This window comes from Channa argus, unplaced genomic scaffold, assembly GCF_033026475.1.
Source record: "Channa argus isolate prfri unplaced genomic scaffold, Channa argus male v1.0 Contig013, whole genome shotgun sequence".
NCBI classification, from domain to species: domain Eukaryota; kingdom Metazoa; phylum Chordata; class Actinopteri; order Anabantiformes; family Channidae; genus Channa; species Channa argus.
The window spans coordinates 2,790-28,598 of NW_027125232.1; the positions used below are offsets into that span (position 1 = coordinate 2,790).

The 25,809-nt window shown below is 40.5% G+C and overlaps 6 non-coding genes across 6 annotated transcripts; all 6 read left to right on the forward strand.

The window, feature by feature from the left end:
• Positions 1 to 336: 336 nt before the first annotated feature.
• Positions 337 to 409, forward strand: trnar-ccu (transfer RNA arginine (anticodon CCU)). The gene has a single exon. It is a non-coding gene; the product is annotated as a tRNA-Arg (tRNA).
• A 529-nt stretch (positions 410 to 938) lies between these two features.
• On the forward strand, positions 939 to 1,011 carry trnar-ccu (transfer RNA arginine (anticodon CCU)). The gene has a single exon. It is a non-coding gene; the product is annotated as a tRNA-Arg (tRNA).
• A 7,884-nt stretch (positions 1,012 to 8,895) lies between these two features.
• On the forward strand, positions 8,896 to 8,968 carry trnar-ccu (transfer RNA arginine (anticodon CCU)). Its single transcript has one exon. It is a non-coding gene; the product is annotated as a tRNA-Arg (tRNA).
• Positions 8,969 to 11,126: 2,158 nt separating this feature from the next.
• Positions 11,127 to 11,198, forward strand: trnal-caa (transfer RNA leucine (anticodon CAA)). The gene has a single exon. It is a non-coding gene; the product is annotated as a tRNA-Leu (tRNA).
• Positions 11,199 to 18,531: 7,333 nt separating this feature from the next.
• Positions 18,532 to 18,604, forward strand: trnar-ccu (transfer RNA arginine (anticodon CCU)). The gene has a single exon. It is a non-coding gene; the product is annotated as a tRNA-Arg (tRNA).
• A 529-nt stretch (positions 18,605 to 19,133) lies between these two features.
• Positions 19,134 to 19,206, forward strand: trnar-ccu (transfer RNA arginine (anticodon CCU)). Its single transcript has one exon. It is a non-coding gene; the product is annotated as a tRNA-Arg (tRNA).
• The last annotated feature ends 6,603 nt before the right edge of the window (positions 19,207 to 25,809 follow it).

Genomic DNA, 25,809 nt, shown 5'->3' on the forward strand with positions numbered 1-25,809 from the left:
GATGGCCGTCCACCCTGAGCCTGGTTCTGCTGGAGGTTTCTTCCGTTAAAGGGAGTTTTTCCTCTCCACTGTTGCCTATGGCTTGCTCCAGGGGGAATTGTTGGGTTCTCTTTATATATCTTTATAATCTTGACTTTATTCTGTAAAGTGCCCTGAGATGACTTTGTTGTGAATTGGCACTATATAAATAAAGTTGAATTGAATTGAACTCACTATATCTACTGCATATGGGGCCATTATTGTGTTACCCAAAGCCAACATGGCATGTCTCACATTATGCTCTGTATAGGAAGCAACTGTTTGGTGGAAGAACTGATGAGTAAAGGTGATTGAGATGCCCCAGTGGCCTAATGGATAAGGCACTGGCCTCCTAAGCCAGGGATTGTGGGTTCAAGTCCCATCTGGGGTGGTTGACAGCAGAGTGGCGCAGCGGAAGCGTGCTGGGCCCATAACCCAGAGGTCGATGGATCGAAGCCATCCTCTGCTAACTGTGTTTTGTAAGCTGACTTAGGGCCTTTACAACCTCTTAGTAAAGTGAACCAGATACAGAAAGTACATATTCACCTACTATACAATTCCAGATGCATATCAGCTTGGGAATGCAATTATTGTATATTTCACATTCTTTTCTCTGCTCTTTCAAATGCTTTCCTCCATCTTACTATACTAACTGCTTTTATTGTCATTATTGTGCTACCCAAAGGGTTCGAGTCCAATCTGGGGTACAATGCCAGTTTCATATCAGCATGGCAATCTAGTTTCTACGTGTTTCACATCTTTTTCTTTGCACTTTTAAAAATTTCCCTTCTACTCACTATATCTACTGCATTTGGGGCCATTATTGTGTTACCCAAAGCCAACATGGCATGTCTCACATTATGCTCTGTCTAGGAAGCAACTGTTTGGTGGAAGAACTGATGAGTAAAGGTGTTTGAGAGGCCCCAGTGGCCTAATGGATAAGGCACTGGCCTCCTAAGCCAGGGATTGTGGGTTCAAGTCCCATCTGGGGTGGTTGACAGCAGAGTGGCGCAGCGGAAGCGTGCTGGGCCCATAACCCAGAGGTCGATGGATCGAAACCATCCTCTGCTAACTGTGTTTTGTAAGCTGACTTAGGGCCTTTGCAACTTTTTAGTAAAGTGAACCAGATACAGAATGTACATATTCACCTACTGTACAATTCCAGATGCATATCAGCTTGGGAATGCAATTTTTGTATATTTCACATTCTTTTCTCTGCTCTTTCAAATGCTTTCCTCAATCTTACTATACTAACTGCTTTTATTGTCATTATTGTGTTACCCAAAGGGTTCGAGTCCAATCTGGTTTGGTTGAAAGCAGAGTGGCGCAGCAGAAGTGTGCTGGGCCCATAACCCAGAGGTCGATGGATCGAATCCATCCTCTGCTAACTGTGTTTTGTAAGCTGACTTAGGGCCTTTACAACCTCTTAGTAAAGTGAACCAGATACAGAAAGTACATATTCACCTACTGTACAATTCCAGATGCATATCCGCTTGGGAATGCAATTATTGTATATTTCACATTCTTTTCTCTGCTCTTTCAAATGCTTTCCTCCATCTTACTATACTAACTGCTTTTATTGTCATTATTGTGCTTCCCAAAGGGTTCGAGTCCAATCTGGGGTACAATGCCAGTTTCATATCAGCATGGCAATCTAGTTTCTACGTGTTTCACATCTTTTTCTTTGCACTTTTAAAAATTTCCCTTCTACTCACTATATCTACTGCATTTGGGGCCATTATTGTGTTACCCAAAGCCAACATGGCATGTCTCACATTATGCTCTGTCTAGGAAGCAACTTTTTGGTGGAAGAACTGATGAGTAAAGGTGTTTGAGATGCCCCAGTGGCCTAATGGATAAGGCACTGGCGTTGAGTGAGGATTTTTAACTATAAGCTTCATCAAAAAGGAAAGTTTTAAGCCTAGTCTTAAAAGTAGAGAGGGTGTCTGCTCCCCGAATTTGGATTGGAAGCTGGTTCCACAGGAGAGGAGCTTGATAGCTAAAGGCTCTGCCTCCCATTCTACTTTTGCAAACTCTGGGAACCACAAGTAGGCCAGTATTTTGGGATCGAAGTGGTCTAATTGGGCGATACAGGACTATGAGATCTATTAAATATGATGGAGCTTGACCATTAAGAGCTTTGTATGTAAGGAGGAGGGTTTTGAACTCTATTCTAGATTTTATGGGAAGCCAATGAAGAGAAGCTAGTGAAGGTGAAATATGATCTCTCTTTCCTAATCCAGTCAGCACTCTTGCTGCAGCATTTTGGATTAATTGAAGGCTTTTTAGAGAGTTATTAGGACACCCCAGAAGTAGGGAATTACAGTAGTCCAACCTAGAAGTAACAAATGCATGGACAAGTTTTTCGGCATCACTTTGAGACAGGATGCTTCTAATTTTAGCAATGTTCCGTAGGTGGAAGAAGTCTGTTCTAGACATTTGTCTTTTATGTGACGTAAACGCCAAATCTTGGTCAAAGATAACTCCTAGGTTCCTCACCGTAGTACTAGAGGCCAAAGTTATGTCATCTAGAGTAACTATATTGTTAGACAGCATATTTCTCATGTTTTTAGGCCCAAAGAGGATGATTTCAGTTTTGTCTGAATTTAGAAGTAGGAAATTGTAGGACATCCAGTTCTTTATGTCTTTTAGACATGCTTCAAATTTGACTAATTGGTTAGTATCTTCTGGTTTCACAGATAAATAGAGCTGGGTATCATCTGCATATCAGTGGAAGTTTATGGAATGTTTCCTAATGATTTTGCCTAAAGGTGACATGTAGAGATTAAAAAGTATTGGTCCTAACACAGAGCCCTGTGGAACTCCATAGCTGACTTTGGTGCATAAAGAAGAGTCATCATTAACATGAACAAGTTGGAATCTGTCTGACAGATAAGATTTAAACCAATGTAATGTGGTTCCTTTAATCCCAAATCCATGTTCTAGTCTCTGTAATAAAATGTTGTGGTCAATGGTGTCAAATGCGGCACTAAGGTCTAGTAAGACGAGTACAGACACAAGTCCATTATCTGAAGCCAGGAGAAGATCATTGGAGACTTTTACCAGTGCTGTTTCTGTACTGTGATGAGCTCTAAATCCTGACTGAAAGTCTTCATACAAATTATTCCTGTAAAGGTGATCACATAATTGTTTTGCAACTACTTTTTCAAGGATTTTAGAAATAAACGGGAGATTTGATATTGGTCTATAGTTGGCTAAATCCCCTGGATCAAGACAAGGTTTTTTAAGTAATGGTTTGATTACAGCAACTTTATAGGCCTTTGGTACATAGCCAGTTTCTAAAGATAGGTTAATCAAATCTAATATGAAAGTGTCTATTAAAGGTAGAACATCTTTAAGCAATTTGGTTGGAACAGGGTCTAAAAGACATGTTGTTAGTTTTGAGGAGGCGGTAGTTGAACTTAGCTCAGTGAGATCTATGGGTGAAAAGCAGTCTAAGATGGATTGGGGCCTTATTGAGGATTCTATAGCTGTTGTACATGAAGATCTAGCCGTAATATTTGTAGGGAGGATCTGGTGAATCTTTTCCCTAATGGCTACAATTTTACTAGTAAAGAAAGTCATAAAGTCATTGCTGCTCAAAGTTAAGGGAATACTAGGCTCAACAGAACTATGGCTCTTAGTCAGCCTGGCTACAGTGCTGAACAGAAACCGGGGGTTGTTCTTGTTTTCCTCTATTAATGCGGAATAATATGCTGTTCTGGCATCACGGAGAGCTTTTTTGTATGTTTTTAAACTGTTTTTCCAGGCTAACCGGGATTCTTCTAAATTAGTGGAACGCCACTTCCTCTCTAGCTTTCGTGTTGCCTGCTTTAAGCTGTGCATTTGTGAATTGTACCATGGAGGTCGGCTCCTCTGATTCACTGCCTTCTATTTCAAAGGGGCAACTGTATCTAGTATCCTACGCAGTGAGGCGGCAGAATCGTCAACTAAATAATCAATTTGCACAGGAGTAAGATGGCTACTCACCATAGTATTGACACATGGTGGTGAAAAAGATGAAGAAATAATTTCTTTAAATGTATTCACAGCATTTTCAGATAAACATCTGCTGTAGTGGAATTTTTTCCTAACTGCTGTATAGTCCGTTATTGTAAATTCAAATGTTATTAGAAAATGGTCAGACAGAAGAGAATTATGAGGAAATACTATTAAATTATCAGTTTCAATGCCATATGTAAGGACAAGGTCTAACGTGTGACTAAAACAATGAGTGGGTTTATTTACATTTTGGGAAAAACCAATTGAATCTAATAATGAATTAAACGCAGTGCTCAGACAGTTACTGTCAGCATCTACATGAATGTTAAAGTCACCCACTATAATGACTTTATCTGTACTAAGCACTAAATCAGATAGAAAATCAGAAAATTCAATCAAAAACTCTGAATAAGGGACTGGAGGACGGTACACGATAACAAATAATAGTGGTTTTTGAGTTTTCCAGTTTGGGTGTGAAAGGCTAAGAGTAAGACTCTCAAATGAGGTATAACTATGTTTAGGTCTAGGAATTATTGATAAGCTAGAGTGAAATATTGCTGCTACTCCTCCACCTCGGCCTGTGCATCTAGGAACATGATAATTAATATGACTTTGGGGGGTTGACTCATTTAAACTGACATATTCTTCCTGCTGCAACCACGTTTCAGTGAGACAAAATAAACCAATTTGATGATCATTTATCAAGTCATTTACTAACAAAGATTTAGAAGAGAGAGATCTGATGTTTAATAATCCACATTTAAAAGTTTTGGGTTTTGGTTCAGTATGAGCAGTTGTATTACCCAAAGGGTTCGAGTCCAATCTGGTGTGGTTCAAAGCAGAGTGGCGCAGCGGAAGCGTGCTGGGCCCATAACCCAGAGGTCGATGGATCGAAACCATCCTCTGCTAACTGTGTTTTGTAAGCTGACTTAGGGCCTTTACAACCTTTTAGTAAAGTGAACCAGATACAGAAAGTACATATTCACCTACTGTACAATTCCAGATGCATATGAGCTTGGGAATGCAATTTTTGTATATTTCACATTCTTTTCTCTGCTCTTTCAAATGCTTTCCTCCATCTTACTATACTAACTGCTTTTATTGTCATTATTGTGTTACCCAAAGGGTTCGAGTCCCATCTGGGGTGGTTGACAGCAGAGTGGCTCAGCGGAAGCGTGCTGGGCCCATAACCCAAAGGTCGATGGTTCGAAACTATCCTCTGCTAACTGTGTTTTGTAAGCTGACTTAGGGCCTTTACAACCTTTTAGTAAAGTGAACCAGATACAGAAAGTACATATTCACCTACTGTAATATTCCAGATGCATATCAGCTTGGGAATGCAATTTTTGTATATTTCACATTCTTTTCTCTGCTCTTTCAAATGCTTTCCTCCATCTTACTATACTAACTGCTTTTATTGTCATTATTGTGTTACCCAAAGGGTTCGAGTCCAATCTGGGGTACAATGCCAGTTTCATATCAGCATGGCATTCTAGTTTCTACGTGTTTCACATCTTTTTCTTTGCACTTTTAAAAATTTCCCTTCTACTCACTATATCTACTGCATTTGGGGCCATTATTGTGTTACCCAAAGCCAACATGGCATGGCTCACATTATGCTCTGTATAGGAAGCAACTGTTTGGTGGAAGAACTGATGAGTAAAGGTGTTTGAGATGCCCCAGTGGCCTATTGGATAAGGCACTGGCCTCCTAAGCCAGGGATTGTGGGTTCAAGTCCTATCTGGGGTGGTTGACAGCAGAGTGGTACAGCGGAAGCGTGCTGGACCCATAACCCAGAGGTCGATGGATCGAAACCATCCTCTGCTAACTGTGTTTTGTAAGCTGACTTAGGGCCTTTACAACCTTTTAGTAAACTGAACCAGATACAGAAAGTAAATATTCACCTCCTGTACAATTCCAGATGCATATAAGCTTGGGAATGCAATTTTTGTATATTTCAAATTCCTTTCTCTGCTCTTTTAAATGGTTCCCTCCATCTTACTATACTAACTGCTTTTATTGTCATTATTGTGTTACCCAAAGGGTTCGAGTCCAATCTGGGGTACAATGCCAGTTTCATATCAGCATTGGAAACTAGTTTCTATGTGTTTCACATCTTTTTCTTTGCACTTTTAAAAATTTCCCTTCTACTCACTATATCTACTGCATTTGGGGCCATTATTGTGTTACCCAAAGGGTTCGAGTCCAATCTGGTGTACAATGCCAGTTTCATCTCAGCATGGCAATCTAGTTTCTACGTATTTCAAATGCTTTCCTCCATCTTACTATACTAACTGCTTTTATTGTCATTATTGTGTTACCCAAAGGGTTCGAGTCCAATCTGGGGTACAATGCCAGTTTCATATCAGCATGGCAATCTAGTTTCTACGTGTTTCACATCTTTTTCTTTGCACTTTTAAAAATATCCCTTCCACTGTTATGCTGATGATACCCAGCTATATTTATATATGGAACCAGATGAAAATAATCAGTTAATAAAGCTTCAAGCATGCCTACAAGACATAAAGGCCTGGATGTCCCACAATTTTTTGCCCCATGTGAAATATGCCCCAGTGGCCTAATGGATAATGCACTGGCCTCCTAAGCCAGGGATTGTGGGTTCGAGTCCCATCTGGGGTGGTTGACAGCAGAGTGGCGCAGCAAAAGCGTGCTGGGCCCATAACCCAGAGGTCAATAGATTGAAACCATCCTTTGCTAACTGTGTTTTGTAAGCTGACTTAGGGCCTTTACAACCTTTAAGTAAAGTGATCCAGATACAGAAAGTACATATTCACCTACTGTAATATTCCAGATGCATATCAGCTTGGGAATGCAATTTTTGTATATTTCACATTCTTTTCTCTGCTCTTTCAAATGCTTTCCTCCATCTTACTATACTAACTGCTTTTATTGTCATTATTGTGTTACCCAAAGGGTTCGAGTCCAATCTGGCGTGGTTGAAAGCAGAGTGGCGCAGCGGAAGCGTGCTGGGCCCATAACCCAGAGGTCAATAGATTGAAACCATCCTTTGCTAACTGTGTTTTGTAAGCTGACTTAGGGCCTTTACAACCTTTAAGTAAAGTGATCCAGATACAGAAAGTACATATTCACCTACTGTAATATTCCAGATGCATATCAGCTTGGGAATGCAATTTTTGTAAATTTCACATTCTTTTCTCTGCTCTTTCAAATGCTTTCCTCCATCTTACTATACTAACTGCTTTTATTGTCATTATTTTGTTACCCAAAGGGTTCGAGTCCAATCTGGGGTACAATGCCAGTTTCATATCAGCATGGCAATCTAGTTTCTACGTGTTTCACATCTTTTTCTTTGCACTTTTAAAAATATCCCTTCCACTGTTATGCTGATGATACCCAGCTATATTTATATATGGAACCAGATGAAAATAATCAGTTAATAAAGCTTCAAGCATGCCTACAAGACATAAAGGCCTGGATGTCCCACAATTTTTTACTTTTAAACTCAGACAAAACTGAATTCATAGTATTTGGGCCCAAAAATCTCAGAGATATGATGTCCAACCATATTGTTACACTAGATGGCATAAGCCTGGCCTCCAGTACTACTGCAAGGAACCTTGGAGTTATGTTTGATCAGGATCTGTCCTTTAACTCACATATAAAACAAATCTCTAGAACAGCCTTCTTCCACCTACGGAACATTGCCAAAATTAGGAGCATCCTGTCTCAAAGTGATGCCGAAAAACTGGTCCATGCATTTGTTACCTCTAGGTTTGACTACTGTAATTCCCTACTTTCAGGATGCCCCAGTAACTCCCTAAAGAGCCTGCAATTAATCCAAAATGCTGCAGCAAGAGTGCTGACTGGAACTAGCAAGAGAGATCATATTTCACCTTCACTAGCTTCTCTCCATTGGCTTCCAATTAAATGTAGAATAGAATTTGAAACCCTGCTTCTTACATATAAAGCTCTGAATGGTCAGGCTCCATCATATTTAGAAGACCTCATAGCACCATATCATCCCAGTAGACCACTTTGCTCTCAGAATGCAGGCCTACTTGTGGTTCCCAGAATTTCCAAAAGTAGAATGGGAGGTAGAGCCTTTAGCTATCAAGCTCCTCTCTTGTGAAACCAGCTCCCAGTTCAGATTCGGGAAGCAGACAGCCTCTCTACTTTTAAGTCTAGGCTTAAAACCTTCCTTTTTAATAAAGCATATAGTTATTTATAGTTATGCTGCCATAGGCTTAGACTGCTGGGGGACCCACCCCCCAATGCACTGAGCTCCTTTCCTCCTCTTGACCATCTCTCCTCTCCTCTCATCCCGCAATTGTCACCACTGCATGTCATTAACTCTGTGTGTTCTCTCCCGTAGTTGTCTTTGTCATCCTCTGTCCCCTTCTCTCTGTCCCTTTCTGCAGGTGTCCCCCGGCTTTGAAGCTGTGTGTCTTCCAGCGTGAAGCTACTGGTCCTACCAATCTGCCCAATGTTTTGTTGTTGCTTTTTGTTGCTCTGTTCTTTTCCCTCTCCCCTTTCCACTCACCCCAACCGGTCGAGGCAAATGGCCGTCCACCCTGAGCCTGGTTCTGCTGGAGGTTTCTTCCGTTAAAGGGAGTTTTTCCTCTCCACTGTTGCCTATGGCTTGCTCCAGGGGGAATTGTTGGGTTCTCTTTATATATCTTTATAATCTTTACTTTATTCTGTAAAGTGCCCTGAGATGACTTTGTTGTGAATTGGCACTATATAAATAAAGTTGAATTGAATTGAACTCACTATATCTACTGCATATGGGGCCATTATTGTGTTACCCAAAGCCAACATGGCATGTCTCACATTATGCTCTGTATAGGAAGCAACTGTTTGGTGGAAGAACTGATGAGTAAAGGTGATTGAGATGCCCCAGTGGCCTAATGGATAAGGCACTGGCCTCCTAAGCCAGGGATTGTGGGTTCAAGTCCCATCTGGGGTGGTTGACAGCAGAGTGGCGCAGCGGAAGCGTGCTGGGCCCATAACCCAGAGGTCGATGGATCGGAACCATCCTCTGCTAACTGTGTTTTGTAAGCTGACTTAGGGCCTTTACAACCTCTTAGTAAAGTGAACCAGATACAGAAAGTACATATTCACCTACTATACAATTCCAGATGCATATCAGCTTGGGAATGCAATTATTGTATATTTCACATTCTTTTCTCTGCTCTTTCAAATGCTTTCCTCCATCTTACTATACTAACTGCTTTTATTGTCATTATTGTGCTACCCAAAGGGTTCGAGTCCAATCTGGGGTACAATGCCAGTTTCATATCAGCATGGCAATCTAGTTTCTACGTGTTTCACATCTTTTTCTTTGCACTTTTAAAAATTTCCCTTCTACTCACTATATCTACTGCATTTGGGGCCATTATTGTGTTACCCAAAGCCAACATGGCATGTCTCACATTATGCTCTGTCTAGGAAGCAACTGTTTGGTGGAAGAACTGATGAGTAAAGGTGTTTGAGAGGCCCCAGTGGCCTAACGGATAAGGCACTGGCCTCCTAAGCCAGGGATTGTCGGTTCAAGTCCCATCTGGGGTGGTTGACAGCAGAGTGGCGCAGCGGAAGCGTGCTGGGCCCATAACCCAGAGGTCGATGGATCGAAACCATCCTCTGCTAACTGTGTTTTGTAAGCTGACTTAGGGCCTTTACAACCTCTTAGTAAAGTGAACCAGATACAGAAAGTACATATTCACCTACTATACAATTCCAGATGCATATCAGCTTGGGAATGCAATTATTGTATATTTCACATTCTTTTCTCTGCTCTTTCAAATGCTTTCCTCCATCTTACTATACTAACTGCTTTTATTGTCATTATTGTGTTACCCAAAGGGTTCGAGTCCAATCTGGGGTACAATGCCAGTTTCATATCAGCATGGCAATCTAGTTTCTACGTGTTTCACATCTTTTTCTTTGCACTTTTAAAAATTTCCCTTCTACTCACTATATCTACTGCATTTGGGGCCATTATTGTGTTACCCAAAGCCAACATGGCATGTCTCACATTATGCTCTGTCTAGGAAGCAACTGTTTGGTGGAAGAACTGATGAGTAAAGGTGTTTGAGAGGCGCCAGTGGCCTAATGGATAAGGCACTGGCCTCCTAAGCCAGGGATTGTGGGTTCAAGTCCCATCTGGGGTGGTTGACAGCAGAGTGGCGCAGCGGAAGCGTGCTGGGCCCATAACCCAGAGGTCGATGGATCGAAACCATCCTCTGCTAACTGTGCTTTGTAAGCTGACTTAGGGCCTTTGCAACTTTTTAGTAAAGTGAACCAGATACAGAATGTACATATTCACCTACTGTACAATTCCAGATGCATATCAGCTTGGGAATGCAATTTTTGTATATTTCACATTCTTTTCTCTGCTCTTTCAAATGCTTTCCTCAATCTTACTATACTAACTGCTTTTATTGTCATTATTGTGTTACCCAAAGGGTTCGAGTCCAATCTGGTTTGGTTGAAAGCAGATTGGCGCAGCAGAAGTGTGCTGGGCCCATAACCCAGAGGTCGATGGATTGAATCCATCCTCTGCTAACTGTGTTTTGTAAAGTGATTTAGAGCCTTTACAATGTCTTAGTAAAATGAACCAGATAAGGACAGTACATATTCATCTACTGTACAATTCCAGATGCATATCAGCTTGGGAATGCAATTTTTGTATATTTCACATTCTTTTCTCTGCTCTTTCAAATGCTTTCCTCCATCTTACTATACTAACTGCTTTTATTGTCATTATTGTGTTACCCAAAGGGTTCGAGTCCAATCTGGCGTGGTTGAAAGCAGAGTGGCGCAGCGGAAGCGTGCTGGGCCCATAACCCAGAGGTCGATGGATCGAAACCATCCTCTGCTAACTGTGTTTTGTAAGCTGACTTAGGGCCTTTACAACCTTTTAGTAAAGTGAACCAGATACAGAAAATACATATTCGCCTACTGTACAATTCCAGATGCATATCAGCTTGGGAATGCAATTTTTGTATATTTCACATTCTTTTCTCTGCTCTTTCAAATGCTTTCCTCCATCTTACTATACTAACTGCTTTTATTGTCATTATTGTGTTACCCAAAGGGTTCGACTCCAATCTGGTGTGGTTGAAAGCAGAGTGGCGCAGCGGAAGCGTGCTGGGCCCAAAACCCAGAGGTCGATGGATCGAAACCATCCTCTGCTAACTGTGTTTTGTAAGCTGACTTAGGGCCTTTACAACCTCTTAGTAAAGTGAACCAGATACAGAAAGTACATATTCACCTACTGTACAATTCCAGATGCATATCCGCTTGGGAATGCAATTATTGTATATTTCACATTCTTTTCTCTGCTCTTTCAAATGCTTTCCTCCATCTTACTATACTAACTGCTTTTATTGTCATTATTGTGCTACCCAAAGGGTTCGAGTCCAATCTGGGGTACAATGCCAGTTTCATATCAGCATGGCAATCTAGTTTCTACGTGTTTCACATCTTTTTCTTTGCACTTTTAAAAATTTCCCTTCTACTCACTATATCTACTGCATTTGGGGCCATTATTGTGTTACCCAAAGCCAACATGGCATGTCTCACATTATGCTCTGTCTAGGAAGCAACTGTTTGGTGGAAGAACTGATGAGTAAAGGTGTTTGAGATGCCCCAGTGGCCTAATGGATAAGGCACTGGCGTTGAGTGAGGATTTTTAACTATAAGCTTTATCAAAAAGGAAAGTTTTAAGCCTAGTCTTAAAAGTAGAGAGGGTGTCTGCTCCCCGAATTTGGATTGGAAGCTGGTTCCACAGGAGAGGAGCTTGATAGCTAAAGGCTCTGCCTCCCATTCTACTTTTGCAAACTCTGGGAACCACAAGTAGGCCAGTATTTTGGGATCGAAGTGGTCTAATTGGGCGATACAGGACTATGAGATCTTTTAAATATGATGGAGCTTGACCATTAAGAGCTTTGTATGTAAGGAGGAGGGTTTTGAACTCTATTCTAGATTTTATGGGAAGCCAATGAAGAGAAGCTAGTGAAGGTGAAATATGATCTCTCTTTCCTAATCCAGTCAGCACTCTTGCTGCAGCATTTTGGATTAATTGAAGGCTTTTTAGAGAGTTATTAGGACACCCCAGAAGTAGGGAATTACAGTAGTCCAACCTAGAAGTAACAAATGCATGGACCAGTTTTTCGGCATCACTTTGAGACAGGATGCTTCTAATTTTAGCAATGTTCCGTAGGTGGAAGAAGGCTGTTCTAGACATTTGTCTTTTATGTGACGTAAACGCCAAATCTTGGTCAAAGATAACTCCAAGGTTCCTCACCGTAGTACTAGAGGCCAAAGTTATGTCATCTAGAGTAACTATATTGTTAGACAGCATATTTCTCATGTTTTTAGGCCCAAAGAGGATGATTTCAGTTTTGTCTGAATTTAGAAGTAGGAAATTGTAGGACATCCAGTTCTTTATGTCTTTTAGACATGCTTCAAATTTGACTAATTGGTTAGTATCTTCTGGTTTCACAGATAAATAGAGCTGGGTATCATCTGCATATCAGTGGAAGTTTATGGAATGTTTCCTAATGATTTTGCCTAAAGGTGACATGTAGAGATTAAAAAGTATTGGTCCTAACACAGAGCCCTGTGGAACTCCATAGCTGACTTTGGTGCATAAAGAAGAGTCATCATTAACATGAACAAGTTGGAATCTGTCTGACAGATAAGATTTAAACCAATGTAATGTGGTTCCTTTAATCCCAAATCCATGTTCTAGTCTCTGTAATAAAATGTTGTGGTCAATGGTGTCAAATGCGGCACTAAGGTCTAGTAAGACGAGTACAGACACAAGTCCATTATCTGAAGCCAGGAGAAGATCATTGGAGACTTTTACCAGTGCTGTTTCTGTACTGTGATGAGCTCTAAATCCTGACTGAAAGTCTTCATACAAATTATTCCTGTAAAGGTGATCACATAATTGTTTTGCAACTACTTTTTCAAGGATTTTAGAAATAAACGGGAGATTTGATATTGGTCTATAGTTGGCTAAATCCCCTGGATCAAGACAAGGTTTTTTAAGTAATGGTTTGATTACAGCAACTTTATAGGCCTTTGGTACATAGCCAGTTTCTAAAGATAGGTTAATCAAATCTAATATGAAAGTGTCTATTAAAGGTAGAACATCTTTAAGCAATTTGGTTGGAACAGGGTCTAAAAGACATGTTGTTAGTTTTGAGGAGGCGGTAGTTGAACTTAGCTCAGTGAGATCTATGGGTGAAAAGCAGTCTAAGATGGATTGGGGCCTTATTGAGGATTCTATAGCTGTTGTACATGAAGATCTAGCCGTAATATTTGTAGGGAGGATCTGGTGAATCTTTTCCCTAATGGCTACAATTTTACTAGTAAAGAAAGTCATAAAGTCATTGCTGCTCAAAGTTAAGGGAATACTAGGCTCAACAGAACTATGGCTCTTAGTCAGCCTGGCTACAGTGCTGAACAGAAACCGGGGGTTGTTCTTGTTTTCCTCTATTAATGCGGAATAATATGCTGTTCTGGCATCACGGAGAGCTTTTTTGTATGTTTTTAAACTGTTTTTCCAGGCTAACCGGGATTCTTCTAAATTAGTGGAACGCCACTTCCTCTCTAACTTTCGTGTTGCCTGCTTTAAGCTGTGCATTTGTGAATTGTACCATGGAGGTCGGCTCCTCTGATTCACTGCCTTCTATTTCAAAGGGGCAACTGTATCTAGTATCCTACGCAGTGAGGCGGCAGAATCGTCAACTAAATAATCAATTTGCACAGGAGTAAGATGGCTACTCACCATAGTATTGACACATGGTGGTGAAAAAGATGAAGAAATAATTTCTTTAAATGTATTCACAGCATTTTCAGATAAACATCTGCTGTAGTGGAATTTTTTCCTAACTGCTGTATAGTCCGTTATTGTAAATTCAAATGTTATTAGAAAATGGTCAGACAGAAGAGAATTATGAGGAAATACTATTAAATTATCAGTTTCAATGCCATATGTAAGGACAAGGTCTAACGTGTGACTAAAACAATGAGTGGGTTTATTTACATTTTGGGAAAAACCAATTGAATCTAATAATGAATTAAACGCAGTGCTCAGACAGTTACTGTCAGCATCTACATGAATGTTAAAGTCACCCACTATAATGACTTTATCTGTACTAAGCACTAAATCAGATAGAAAATCAGAAAATTCAATCAAAAACTCTGAATAAGGGACTGGAGGACGGTACACGATAACAAATAATAGTGGTTTTTGAGTTTTCCAGTTTGGGTGTGAAAGGCTAAGAGTAAGACTCTCAAATGAGGTATAACTATGTTTAGGTCTAGGAATTATTGATAAGCTAGAGTGAAATATTGCTGCTACTCCTCCACCTCGGCCTGTGCATCTAGGAACATGATAATTAATATGACTTTGGGGGGTTGACTCATTTAAACTGACATATTCTTCCTGCTGCAACCACGTTTCAGTGAGACAAAATGAACCAATTTGATGATCATTTATCAAGTCATTTACTAACAAAGATTTAGAAGAGAGAGATCTGATGTTTAATAATCCACATTTAAAAGTTTTGGGTTTTGGTTCAGTATGAGCAGTTGTATTACCCAAAGGGTTCGAGTCCAATCTGGTGTGGTTCAAAGCAGAGTGGCGCAGCGGAAGCGTGCTGGGCCCATAACCCAGAAGTCGATGGATCGAAACCATCCTCTGCTAACTGTGTTTTGTAAGCTGACTTAGGGCCTTTACAACCTTTTAGTAAAGTGAACCAGATACAGAAAGTACATATTCACCTACTGTACAATTCCAGATGCATATGAGCTTGGGAATGCAATTTTTGTATATTTCACATTCTTTTCTCTGCTCTTTCAAATGCTTTCCTCCATCTTACTATACTAACTGCTTTTATTGTCATTATTGTGTTACCCAAAGGGTTCGAGTCCCATCTGGGGTGGTTGACAGCAGAGTGGCTCAGCGGAAGCGTGCTGGGCCCATAACCCAAAGGTCGATGGTTCGAAACTATCCTCTGCTAACTGTGTTTTGTAAGCTGACTTAGGCCCTTTACAACCTTTTAGTAAAGTGAACCAGATACAGAAAGTACATATTCACCTACTGTACAATTCCAGATGCATATCAGCTTGGGAATGCAATTTTTGTATATTTCAAATTCCTTTCTCTGCTCTTTTAAATGGTTTCCTCCATCTTACTATACTAACTGCTTTTATTGTCATTATTGTGTTACCCAAAGGGTTCGAGTCCAATCTGGGGTACAATGCCAGTTTTATATCAGCATTGGAAACTAGTTTCTATGTGTTTCACATCTTTTTCTTTGCACTTTTAAAAATTTCCCTTCTACTCACTATATCTACTGCATTTGGGGCCATTATTGTGTTACCCAAAGCCAACATGGCATGTCTCACATTATGCTCTGTATAGGAAGCAACTGTTTGGTGGAAGAACTGATGAGTAAAGGTGTTTGAGATGCCCCAGTGGCCTATTGGATAAGGCACTGGCCTCCTAAGCCAGGGATTGTGGGTTCAAGTCCTATCTGGGGTGGTTGACAGCAGAGTGGTACAGCGGAAGCGTGCTGGACCCATAACCCAGAGGTCGATGGTTCGAAACCATCCTCTGCTAACTGTGTTTTGTAAGCTGACTTAGGGCCTTTGCAACCTTTTAGTAAACTGAACCAGATACAGAAAGTAAATATTCACCTCCTGTACAATTCCAGATGCATATCAGCTTGGGAATGCAATTTTTGTATATTTCAAATTCCTTTCTCTGCTCTTTTAAATGGTTTCCTCCATCTTACTATACTAACTGCTTTTATTGTCATTATTGTGTTACCCAAAGGGTTCGAGTCCAATCTGGGGTACAATGCCAGTTTCATATCAGCATTGGAAACTAGTTTCTATGTGTTTCACATCTTTTTCTTTGCACTTTTAAAAATTTCCCTTCTACTCACTATATCTACTGCATTTGGGGCCATTATTGTGTTACCCAAAGGGTTCGAGTCCAATCTGGTGTACAATGCCAGTTTCATCTCAGCATGGCAATCTAGTTTCTACGTATTTCACATCTTTTCCCTTCTACTCACTATATCTACTGCATTTGGGGCCATTACTGTGTTACCCAAAGCCAACATGGCATGTCTCACATTATGCTCTGTATAGGAAGCAACTGTTAGTTGGAAGAACTGAGGAGTAAAGGTGTTTGTGATGCCCCAGTGGCCTAATGGATAATGCACTGGCCTCCTAAGCCAGGGATTGTGGGTTCGAGTCCCATCTGGGGTGGTTGACAGCAGAGTGGCGCAGCAAAAGCGTGCTGGGCCCATAACCCAGAGGTCAATAGATTGAAACCATCCTTTGCTAACTGTGTTTTGTAAGCTGACTTAGGGCCTTTACAACCTTTAAGTAAAGTGATCCAGATACAGAAAGTACATATTCACCTACTGTAATATTCCAGATGCATATCAGCTTGGGAATGCAATTTTTGTATATTTCACATTCTTTTCTCTGCTCTTTCAAATGCTTTCCTCCATCTTACTATACTAACTGCTTTTATTGTCATTATTGTGTTACCCAAAGGGTTCGAGTCCAATCTGGCGTGGTTGAAAGCAGAGTGGCGCAGCGGAAGCGTGCTGGGCCCATAACCCAGAGGTCAATAGATTGAAACCATCCTTTGCTAACTGTGTTTTGTAAGCTGACTTAGGGCCTTTACAACCTTTAAGTAAAGTGATCCAGATACAGAAAGTACATATTCACCTACTGTAATATTCCAGATGCATATCAGCTTGGGAATGCAATTTTTGTATATTTCACAGTCTTTTCTCTGCTCTTTCAAACGCTTTCCTCCATCTTACTATACTAACTGCTTTTATTGTCATTATTGTGTTACCCAAAGGGTTCGAGTCCAATCTGGGGTACAATGCCAGTTTCATATCAGCATGGCAATCTAGTTTCTACGTGTTTCACATCTTTTTCTTTGCACTTTTAAAAATATCCCTTCCACTGTTATGCTGATGATACCCAGCTATATTTATATATGGAACCAGATGAAAATAATCAGTTAATAAAGCTTCAAGCATGCCTACAAGACATAAAGGCCTGGATGTCCCACAATTTTTTACTTTTAAACTCAGACAAAACTGAATTCATAGTATTTGGGCCCACAAATCTCAGAGATATGATGTCCAACCATATTGTTACACTAGATGGCATAAGCCTGGCCTCCAGTACTACTGCAAGGAACCTTGGAGTTATGTTTGATCAGGATCTGTCCTTTAACTCACATATAAAACAAATCTCTAGAACAGCCTTCTTCCACCTACGGAACATTGCCAAAATTAGGAGCATCCTGTCTCAAAGTGATGCCGAAAAACTGGTCCATGCATTTGTTACCTCTAGGTTTGACTACTGTAATTCCCTACTTTCAGGATGCCCCAGTAACTCCCTAAAGAGCCTGCAATTAATCCAAAATGCTGCAGCAAGAGTGCTGACTGGAACTAGCAAGAGAGATCATATTTCACCTTCACTAGCTTCTCTCCATTGGCTTCCAATTAAATGTAGAATAGAATTTGAAACCCTGCTTCTTACATATAAAGCTCTGAATGGTCAGGCTCCATCATATTTAGAAGACCTCATAGCACCATATCATCCCAGTAGACCACTTTGCTCTCAGAATGCAGGCCTACTTGTGGTTCCCAGAATTTCCAAAAGTAGAATGGGAGGTAGAGCCTTTAGCTATCAAGCTCCTCTCTTGTGAAACCAGCTCCCAGTTCAGATTCGGGAAGCAGACAGCCTCTCTACTTTTAAGTCTAGACTTAAAACCTTCCTTTTTAATAAAGCATATAGTTATTTATAGTTATGCTGCCATAGGCTTAGACTGCTGGGGGACCCACCCCCCAATGCACTGAGCTCCTTTCCTCCTCTTGACCATCTCTCCTCTCCTCTCATCCCGCAATTGTCACCACTGTATGTCATTAACTCTGTGTGTTCTCTCCCGTAGTTGTCTTTGTCATCCTCTGTCCCCTTCTCTCTGTCCCTTTCTGCAGGTGTCCCCCGGCTTTGAAGCTGTGTGTCTTCCAGCGTGAAGCTACTGGTCCTACCAATCTGCCCAATGTTTTGTTGTTGCTTTTTGTTGCTCTGTTCTTTTCCCTCTCCCCTTTCCACTCACCCCAACCGGTCGAGGCTGATGGCCGTCCACCCTGAGCCTGGTTCTGCTGGAGGTTTCTTCCGTTAAAGGGAGTTTTTCCTCTCCACTGTTGCCTATGGCTTGCTCCAGGGGGAATTGTTGGGTTCTCTTTATATATCTTTATAATCTTGACTTTATTCTGTAAAGTGCCCTGAGATGACTTTGTTGTGAATTGGCACTATATAAATAAAGTTGAATTGAATTGAACTCACTATATCTACTGCATATGGGGCCATTATTGTGTTACCCAAAGCCAACATGGCATGTCTCACATTATGCTCTGTATAGGAAGCAACTGTTTGGTGGAAGAACTGATGAGTAAAGGTGATTGAGATGCCCCAGTGGCCTAATGGATAAGGCACTGGCCTCCTAAGCCAGGGATTGTGGGTTCAAGTCCCATCTGGGGTGGTTGACAGCAGAGTGGCGCAGCGGAAGCGTGCTGGGCCCATAACCCAGAGGTCGATGGATCGAAGCCATCCTCTGCTAACTGTGTTTTGTAAGCTGACTTAGGGCCTTTACAACCTCTTAGTAAAGTGAACCAGATACAGAAAGTACATATTCACCTACTATACAATTCCAGATGCATATCAGCTTGGGAATGCAATTATTGTATATTTCACATTCTTTTCTCTGCTCTTTCAAATGCTTTCCTCCATCTTACTATACTAACTGCTTTTATTGTCATTATTGTGCTACCCAAAGGGTTCGAGTCCAATCTGGGGTACAATGCCAGTTTCATATCAGCATGGCAATCTAGTTTCTACGTGTTTCACATCTTTTTCTTTGCACTTTTAAAAATTTCCCTTCTACTCACTATATCTACTGCATTTGGGGCCATTATTGTGTTACCCAAAGCCAACATGGCATGTCTCACATTATGCTCTGTCTAGGAAGCAACTGTTTGGTGGAAGAACTGATGAGTAAAGGTGTTTGAGAGGCCCCAGTGGCCTAATGGATAAGGCACTGGCCTCCTAAGCCAGGGATTGTGGGTTCAAGTCCCATCTGGGGTGGTTGACAGCAGAGTGGCGCAGCGGAAGCGTGCTGGGCCCATAACCCAGAGGTCGATGGATCGAAACCATCCTCTGCTAACTGTGTTTTGTAAGCTGACTTAGGGCCTTTGCAACTTTTTAGTAAAGTGAACCAGATACAGAATGTACATATTCACCTACTGTACAATTCCAGATGCATATCAGCTTGGGAATGCAATTTTTGTATATTTCACATTCTTTTCTCTGCTCTTTCAAATGCTTTCCTCAATCTTACTATACTAACTGCTTTTATTGTCATTATTGTGTTACCCAAAGGGTTCGAGTCCAATCTGGTTTGGTTGAAAGCAGAGTGGCGCAGCAGAAGTGTGCTGGGCCCATAACCCAGAGGTCGATGGATCGAATCCATCCTCTGCTAACTGTGTTTTGTAAGCTGACTTAGGGCCTTTACAACCTCTTAGTAAAGTGAACCAGATACAGAAAGTACATATTCACCTACTGTACAATTCCAGATGCATATCCGCTTGGGAATGCAATTATTGTATATTTCACATTCTTTTCTCTGCTCTTTCAAATGCTTTCCTCCATCTTACTATACTAACTGCTTTTATTGTCATTATTGTGCTTCCCAAAGGGTTCGAGTCCAATCTGGGGTACAATGCCAGTTTCATATCAGCATGGCAATCTAGTTTCTACGTGTTTCACATCTTTTTCTTTGCACTTTTAAAAATTTCCCTTCTACTCACTATATCTACTGCATTTGGGGCCATTATTGTGTTACCCAAAGCCAACATGGCATGTCTCACATTATGCTCTGTCTAGGAAGCAACTTTTTGGTGGAAGAACTGATGAGTAAAGGTGTTTGAGATGCCCCAGTGGCCTAATGGATAAGGCACTGGCGTTGAGTGAGGATTTTTAACTATAAGCTTCATCAAAAAGGAAAGTTTTAAGCCTAGTCTTAAAAGTAGAGAGGGTGTCTGCTCCCCGAATTTGGATTGGAAGCTGGTTCCACAGGAGAGGAGCTTGATAGCTAAAGGCTCTGCCTCCCATTCTACTTTTGCAAACTCTGGGAACCACAAGTAGGCCAGTATTTTGGGATCGAAGTGGTCTAATTGGGCGATACAGGACTATGAGATCTATTAAATATGATGGAGCTTGACCATTAAGAGCTTTGTATGTAAGGAGGAGGGTTTTGAACTCTATTCTAGATTTTATGGGAAGCCAATGAAGAGAAGCTAGTGAAGGTGAAATATGATCTCTCTTTCCTAATCCAGTCAGCACTCTTGCTGCAGCATTTTGGATTAATTGAAGGCTTTTTAGAGAGTTATTAGGACACCCCAGAAGTAGGGAATTACAGTAGTCCAACCTAGAAGTAACAAATGCATGGACAAGTTTTTCGGCATCACTTTGAGACAGGATGCTTCTAATTTTAGCAATGTTCCGTAGGTGGAAGAAGTCTGTTCTAGACATTTGTCTTTTATGTGACGTAAACGCCAAATCTTGGTCAAAGATAACTCCTAGGTTCCTCACCGTAGTACTAGAGGCCAAAGTTATGTCATCTAGAGTAACTATATTGTTAGACAGCATATTTCTCATGTTTTTAGGCCCAAAGAGGATGATTTCAGTTTTGTCTGAATTTAGAAGTAGGAAATTGTAGGACATCCAGTTCTTTATGTCTTTTAGACATGCTTCAAATTTGACTAATTGGTTAGTATCTTCTGGTTTCACAGATAAATAGAGCTGGGTATCATCTGCATATCAGTGGAAGTTTATGGAATGTTTCCTAATGATTTTGCCTAAAGGTGACATGTAGAGATTAAAAAGTATTGGTCCTAACACAGAGCCCTGTGGAACTCCATAGCTGACTTTGGTGCATAAAGAAGAGTCATCATTAACATGAACAAGTTGGAATCTGTCTGACAGATAAGATTTAAACCAATGTAATGTGGTTCCTTTAATCCCAAATCCATGTTCTAGTCTCTGTAATAAAATGTTGTGGTCAATGGTGTCAAATGCGGCACTAAGGTCTAGTAAGACGAGTACAGACACAAGTCCATTATCTGAAGCCAGGAGAAGATCATTGGAGACTTTTACCAGTGCTGTTTCTGTACTGTGATGAGCTCTAAATCCTGACTGAAAGTCTTCATACAAATTATTCCTGTAAAGGTGATCACATAATTGTTTTGCAACTACTTTTTCAAGGATTTTAGAAATAAACGGGAGATTTGATATTGGTCTATAGTTGGCTAAATCCCCTGGATCAAGACAAGGTTTTTTAAGTAATGGTTTGATTACAGCAACTTTATAGGCCTTTGGTACATAGCCAGTTTCTAAAGATAGGTTAATCAAATCTAATATGAAAGTGTCTATTAAAGGTAGAACATCTTTAAGCAATTTGGTTGGAACAGGGTCTAAAAGACATGTTGTTAGTTTTGAGGAGGCGGTAGTTGAACTTAGCTCAGTGAGATCTATGGGTGAAAAGCAGTCTAAGATGGATTGGGGCCTTATTGAGGATTCTATAGCTGTTGTACATGAAGATCTAGCCGTAATATTTGTAGGGAGGATCTGGTGAATCTTTTCCCTAATGGCTACAATTTTACTAGTAAAGAAAGTCATAAAGTCATTGCTGCTCAAAGTTAAGGGAATACTAGGCTCAACAGAACTATGGCTCTTAGTCAGCCTGGCTACAGTGCTGAACAGAAACCGGGGGTTGTTCTTGTTTTCCTCTATTAATGCGGAATAATATGCTGTTCTGGCATCACGGAGAGCTTTTTTGTATGTTTTTAAACTGTTTTTCCAGGCTAACCGGGATTCTTCTAAATTAGTGGAACGCCACTTCCTCTCTAGCTTTCGTGTTGCCTGCTTTAAGCTGTGCATTTGTGAATTGTACCATGGAGGTCGGCTCCTCTGATTCACTGCCTTCTATTTCAAAGGGGCAACTGTATCTAGTATCCTACGCAGTGAGGCGGCAGAATCGTCAACTAAATAATCAATTTGCACAGGAGTAAGATGGCTACTCACCATAGTATTGACACATGGTGGTGAAAAAGATGAAGAAATAATTTCTTTAAATGTATTCACAGCATTTTCAGATAAACATCTGCTGTAGTGGAATTTTTTCCTAACTGCTGTATAGTCCGTTATTGTAAATTCAAATGTTATTAGAAAATGGTCAGACAGAAGAGAATTATGAGGAAATACTATTAAATTATCAGTTTCAATGCCATATGTAAGGACAAGGTCTAACGTGTGACTAAAACAATGAGTGGGTTTATTTACATTTTGGGAAAAACCAATTGAATCTAATAATGAATTAAACGCAGTGCTCAGACAGTTACTGTCAGCATCTACATGAATGTTAAAGTCACCCACTATAATGACTTTATCTGTACTAAGCACTAAATCAGATAGAAAATCAGAAAATTCAATCAAAAACTCTGAATAAGGGACTGGAGGACGGTACACGATAACAAATAATAGTGGTTTTTGAGTTTTCCAGTTTGGGTGTGAAAGGCTAAGAGTAAGACTCTCAAATGAGGTATAACTATGTTTAGGTCTAGGAATTATTGATAAGCTAGAGTGAAATATTGCTGCTACTCCTCCACCTCGGCCTGTGCATCTAGGAACATGATAATTAATATGACTTTGGGGGGTTGACTCATTTAAACTGACATATTCTTCCTGCTGCAACCACGTTTCAGTGAGACAAAATAAACCAATTTGATGATCATTTATCAAGTCATTTACTAACAAAGATTTAGAAGAGAGAGATCTGATGTTTAATAATCCACATTTAAAAGTTTTGGGTTTTGGTTCAGTATGAGCAGTTGTATTACCCAAAGGGTTCGAGTCCAATCTGGTGTGGTTCAAAGCAGAGTGGCGCAGCGGAAGCGTGCTGGGCCCATAACCCAGAGGTCGATGGATCGAAACCATCCTCTGCTAACTGTGTTTTGTAAGCTGACTTAGGGCCTTTACAACCTTTTAGTAAAGTGAACCAGATACAGAAAGTACATATTCACCTACTGTACAATTCCAGATGCATATGAGCTTGGGAATGCAATTTTTGTATATTTCACATTCTTTTCTCTGCTCTTTCAAATGCTTTCCTCCATCTTACTATACTAACTGCTTTTATTGTCATTATTGTGTTACCCAAAGGGTTCGAGTCCCATCTGGGGTGGTTGACAGCAGAGTGGCTCAGCGGAAGCGTGCTGGGCCCATAACCCAAAGGTCGATGGTTCGAAACTATCCTCTGCTAACTGTGTTTTGTAAGCTGACTTAGGGCCTTTACAACCTTTTAGTAAAGTGAACCAGATACAGAAAGTACATATTCACCTACTGTAATATTCCAGATGCATATCAGCTTGGGAATGCAATTTTTGTATATTTCACATTCTTTTCTCTGCTCTTTCAAATGCTTTCCTCCATCTTACTATACTAACTGCTTTTATTGTCATTATTGTGTTACCCAAAGGGTTCGAGTCCAATCTGGGGTACAATGCCAGTTTCATATCAGCATGGCATTCTAGTTTCTACGTGTTTCACATCTTTTTCTTTGCACTTTTAAAAATTTCCCTTCTACTCACTATATCTACTGCATTTGGGGCCATTATTGTGTTACCCAAAGCCAACATGGCATGGCTCACATTATGCTCTGTATAGGAAGCAACTGTTTGGTGGAAGAACTGATGAGTAAAGGTGTTTGAGATGCCCCAGTGGCCTATTGGATAAGGCACTGGCCTCCTAAGCCAGGGATTGTGGGTTCAAGTCCTATCTGGGGTGGTTGACAGCAGAGTGGTACAGCGGAAGCGTGCTGGACCCATAACCCAGAGGTCGATGGATCGAAACCATCCTCTGCTAACTGTGTTTTGTAAGCTGACTTAGGGCCTTTACAACCTTTTAGTAAACTGAACCAGATACAGAAAGTAAATATTCACCTCCTGTACAATTCCAGATGCATATAAGCTTGGGAATGCAATTTTTGTATATTTCAAATTCCTTTCTCTGCTCTTTTAAATGGTTCCCTCCATCTTACTATACTAACTGCTTTTATTGTCATTATTGTGTTACCCAAAGGGTTCGAGTCCAATCTGGGGTACAATGCCAGTTTCATATCAGCATTGGAAACTAGTTTCTATGTGTTTCACATCTTTTTCTTTGCACTTTTAAAAATTTCCCTTCTACTCACTATATCTACTGCATTTGGGGCCATTATTGTGTTACCCAAAGGGTTCGAGTCCAATCTGGTGTACAATGCCAGTTTCATCTCAGCATGGCAATCTAGTTTCTACGTATTTCAAATGCTTTCCTCCATCTTACTATACTAACTGCTTTTATTGTCATTATTGTGTTACCCAAAGGGTTCGAGTCCAATCTGGGGTACAATGCCAGTTTCATATCAGCATGGCAATCTAGTTTCTACGTGTTTCACATCTTTTTCTTTGCACTTTTAAAAATATCCCTTCCACTGTTATGCTGATGATACCCAGCTATATTTATATATGGAACCAGATGAAAATAATCAGTTAATAAAGCTTCAAGCATGCCTACAAGACATAAAGGCCTGGATGTCCCACAATTTTTTGCCCCATGTGAAATATGCCCCAGTGGCCTAATGGATAATGCACTGGCCTCCTAAGCCAGGGATTGTGGGTTCGAGTCCCATCTGGGGTGGTTGACAGCAGAGTGGCGCAGCAAAAGCGTGCTGGGCCCATAACCCAGAGGTCAATAGATTGAAACCATCCTTTGCTAACTGTGTTTTGTAAGCTGACTTAGGGCCTTTACAACCTTTAAGTAAAGTGATCCAGATACAGAAAGTACATATTCACCTACTGTAATATTCCAGATGCATATCAGCTTGGGAATGCAATTTTTGTATATTTCACATTCTTTTCTCTGCTCTTTCAAATGCTTTCCTCCATCTTACTATACTAACTGCTTTTATTGTCATTATTGTGTTACCCAAAGGGTTCGAGTCCAATCTGGCGTGGTTGAAAGCAGAGTGGCGCAGCGGAAGCGTGCTGGGCCCATAACCCAGAGGTCAATAGATTGAAACCATCCTTTGCTAACTGTGTTTTGTAAGCTGACTTAGGGCCTTTACAACCTTTAAGTAAAGTGATCCAGATACAGAAAGTACATATTCACCTACTGTAATATTCCAGATGCATATCAGCTTGGGAATGCAATTTTTGTAAATTTCACATTCTTTTCTCTGCTCTTTCAAATGCTTTCCTCCATCTTACTATACTAACTGCTTTTATTGTCATTATTTTGTTACCCAAAGGGTTCGAGTCCAATCTGGGGTACAATGCCAGTTTCATATCAGCATGGCAATCTAGTTTCTACGTGTTTCACATCTTTTTCTTTGCACTTTTAAAAATATCCCTTCCACTGTTATGCTGATGATACCCAGCTATATTTATATATGGAACCAGATGAAAATAATCAGTTAATAAAGCTTCAAGCATGCCTACAAGACATAAAGGCCTGGATGTCCCACAATTTTTTACTTTTAAACTCAGACAAAACTGAATTCATAGTATTTGGGCCCAAAAATCTCAGAGATATGATGTCCAACCATATTGTTACACTAGATGGCATAAGCCTGGCCTCCAGTACTACTGCAAG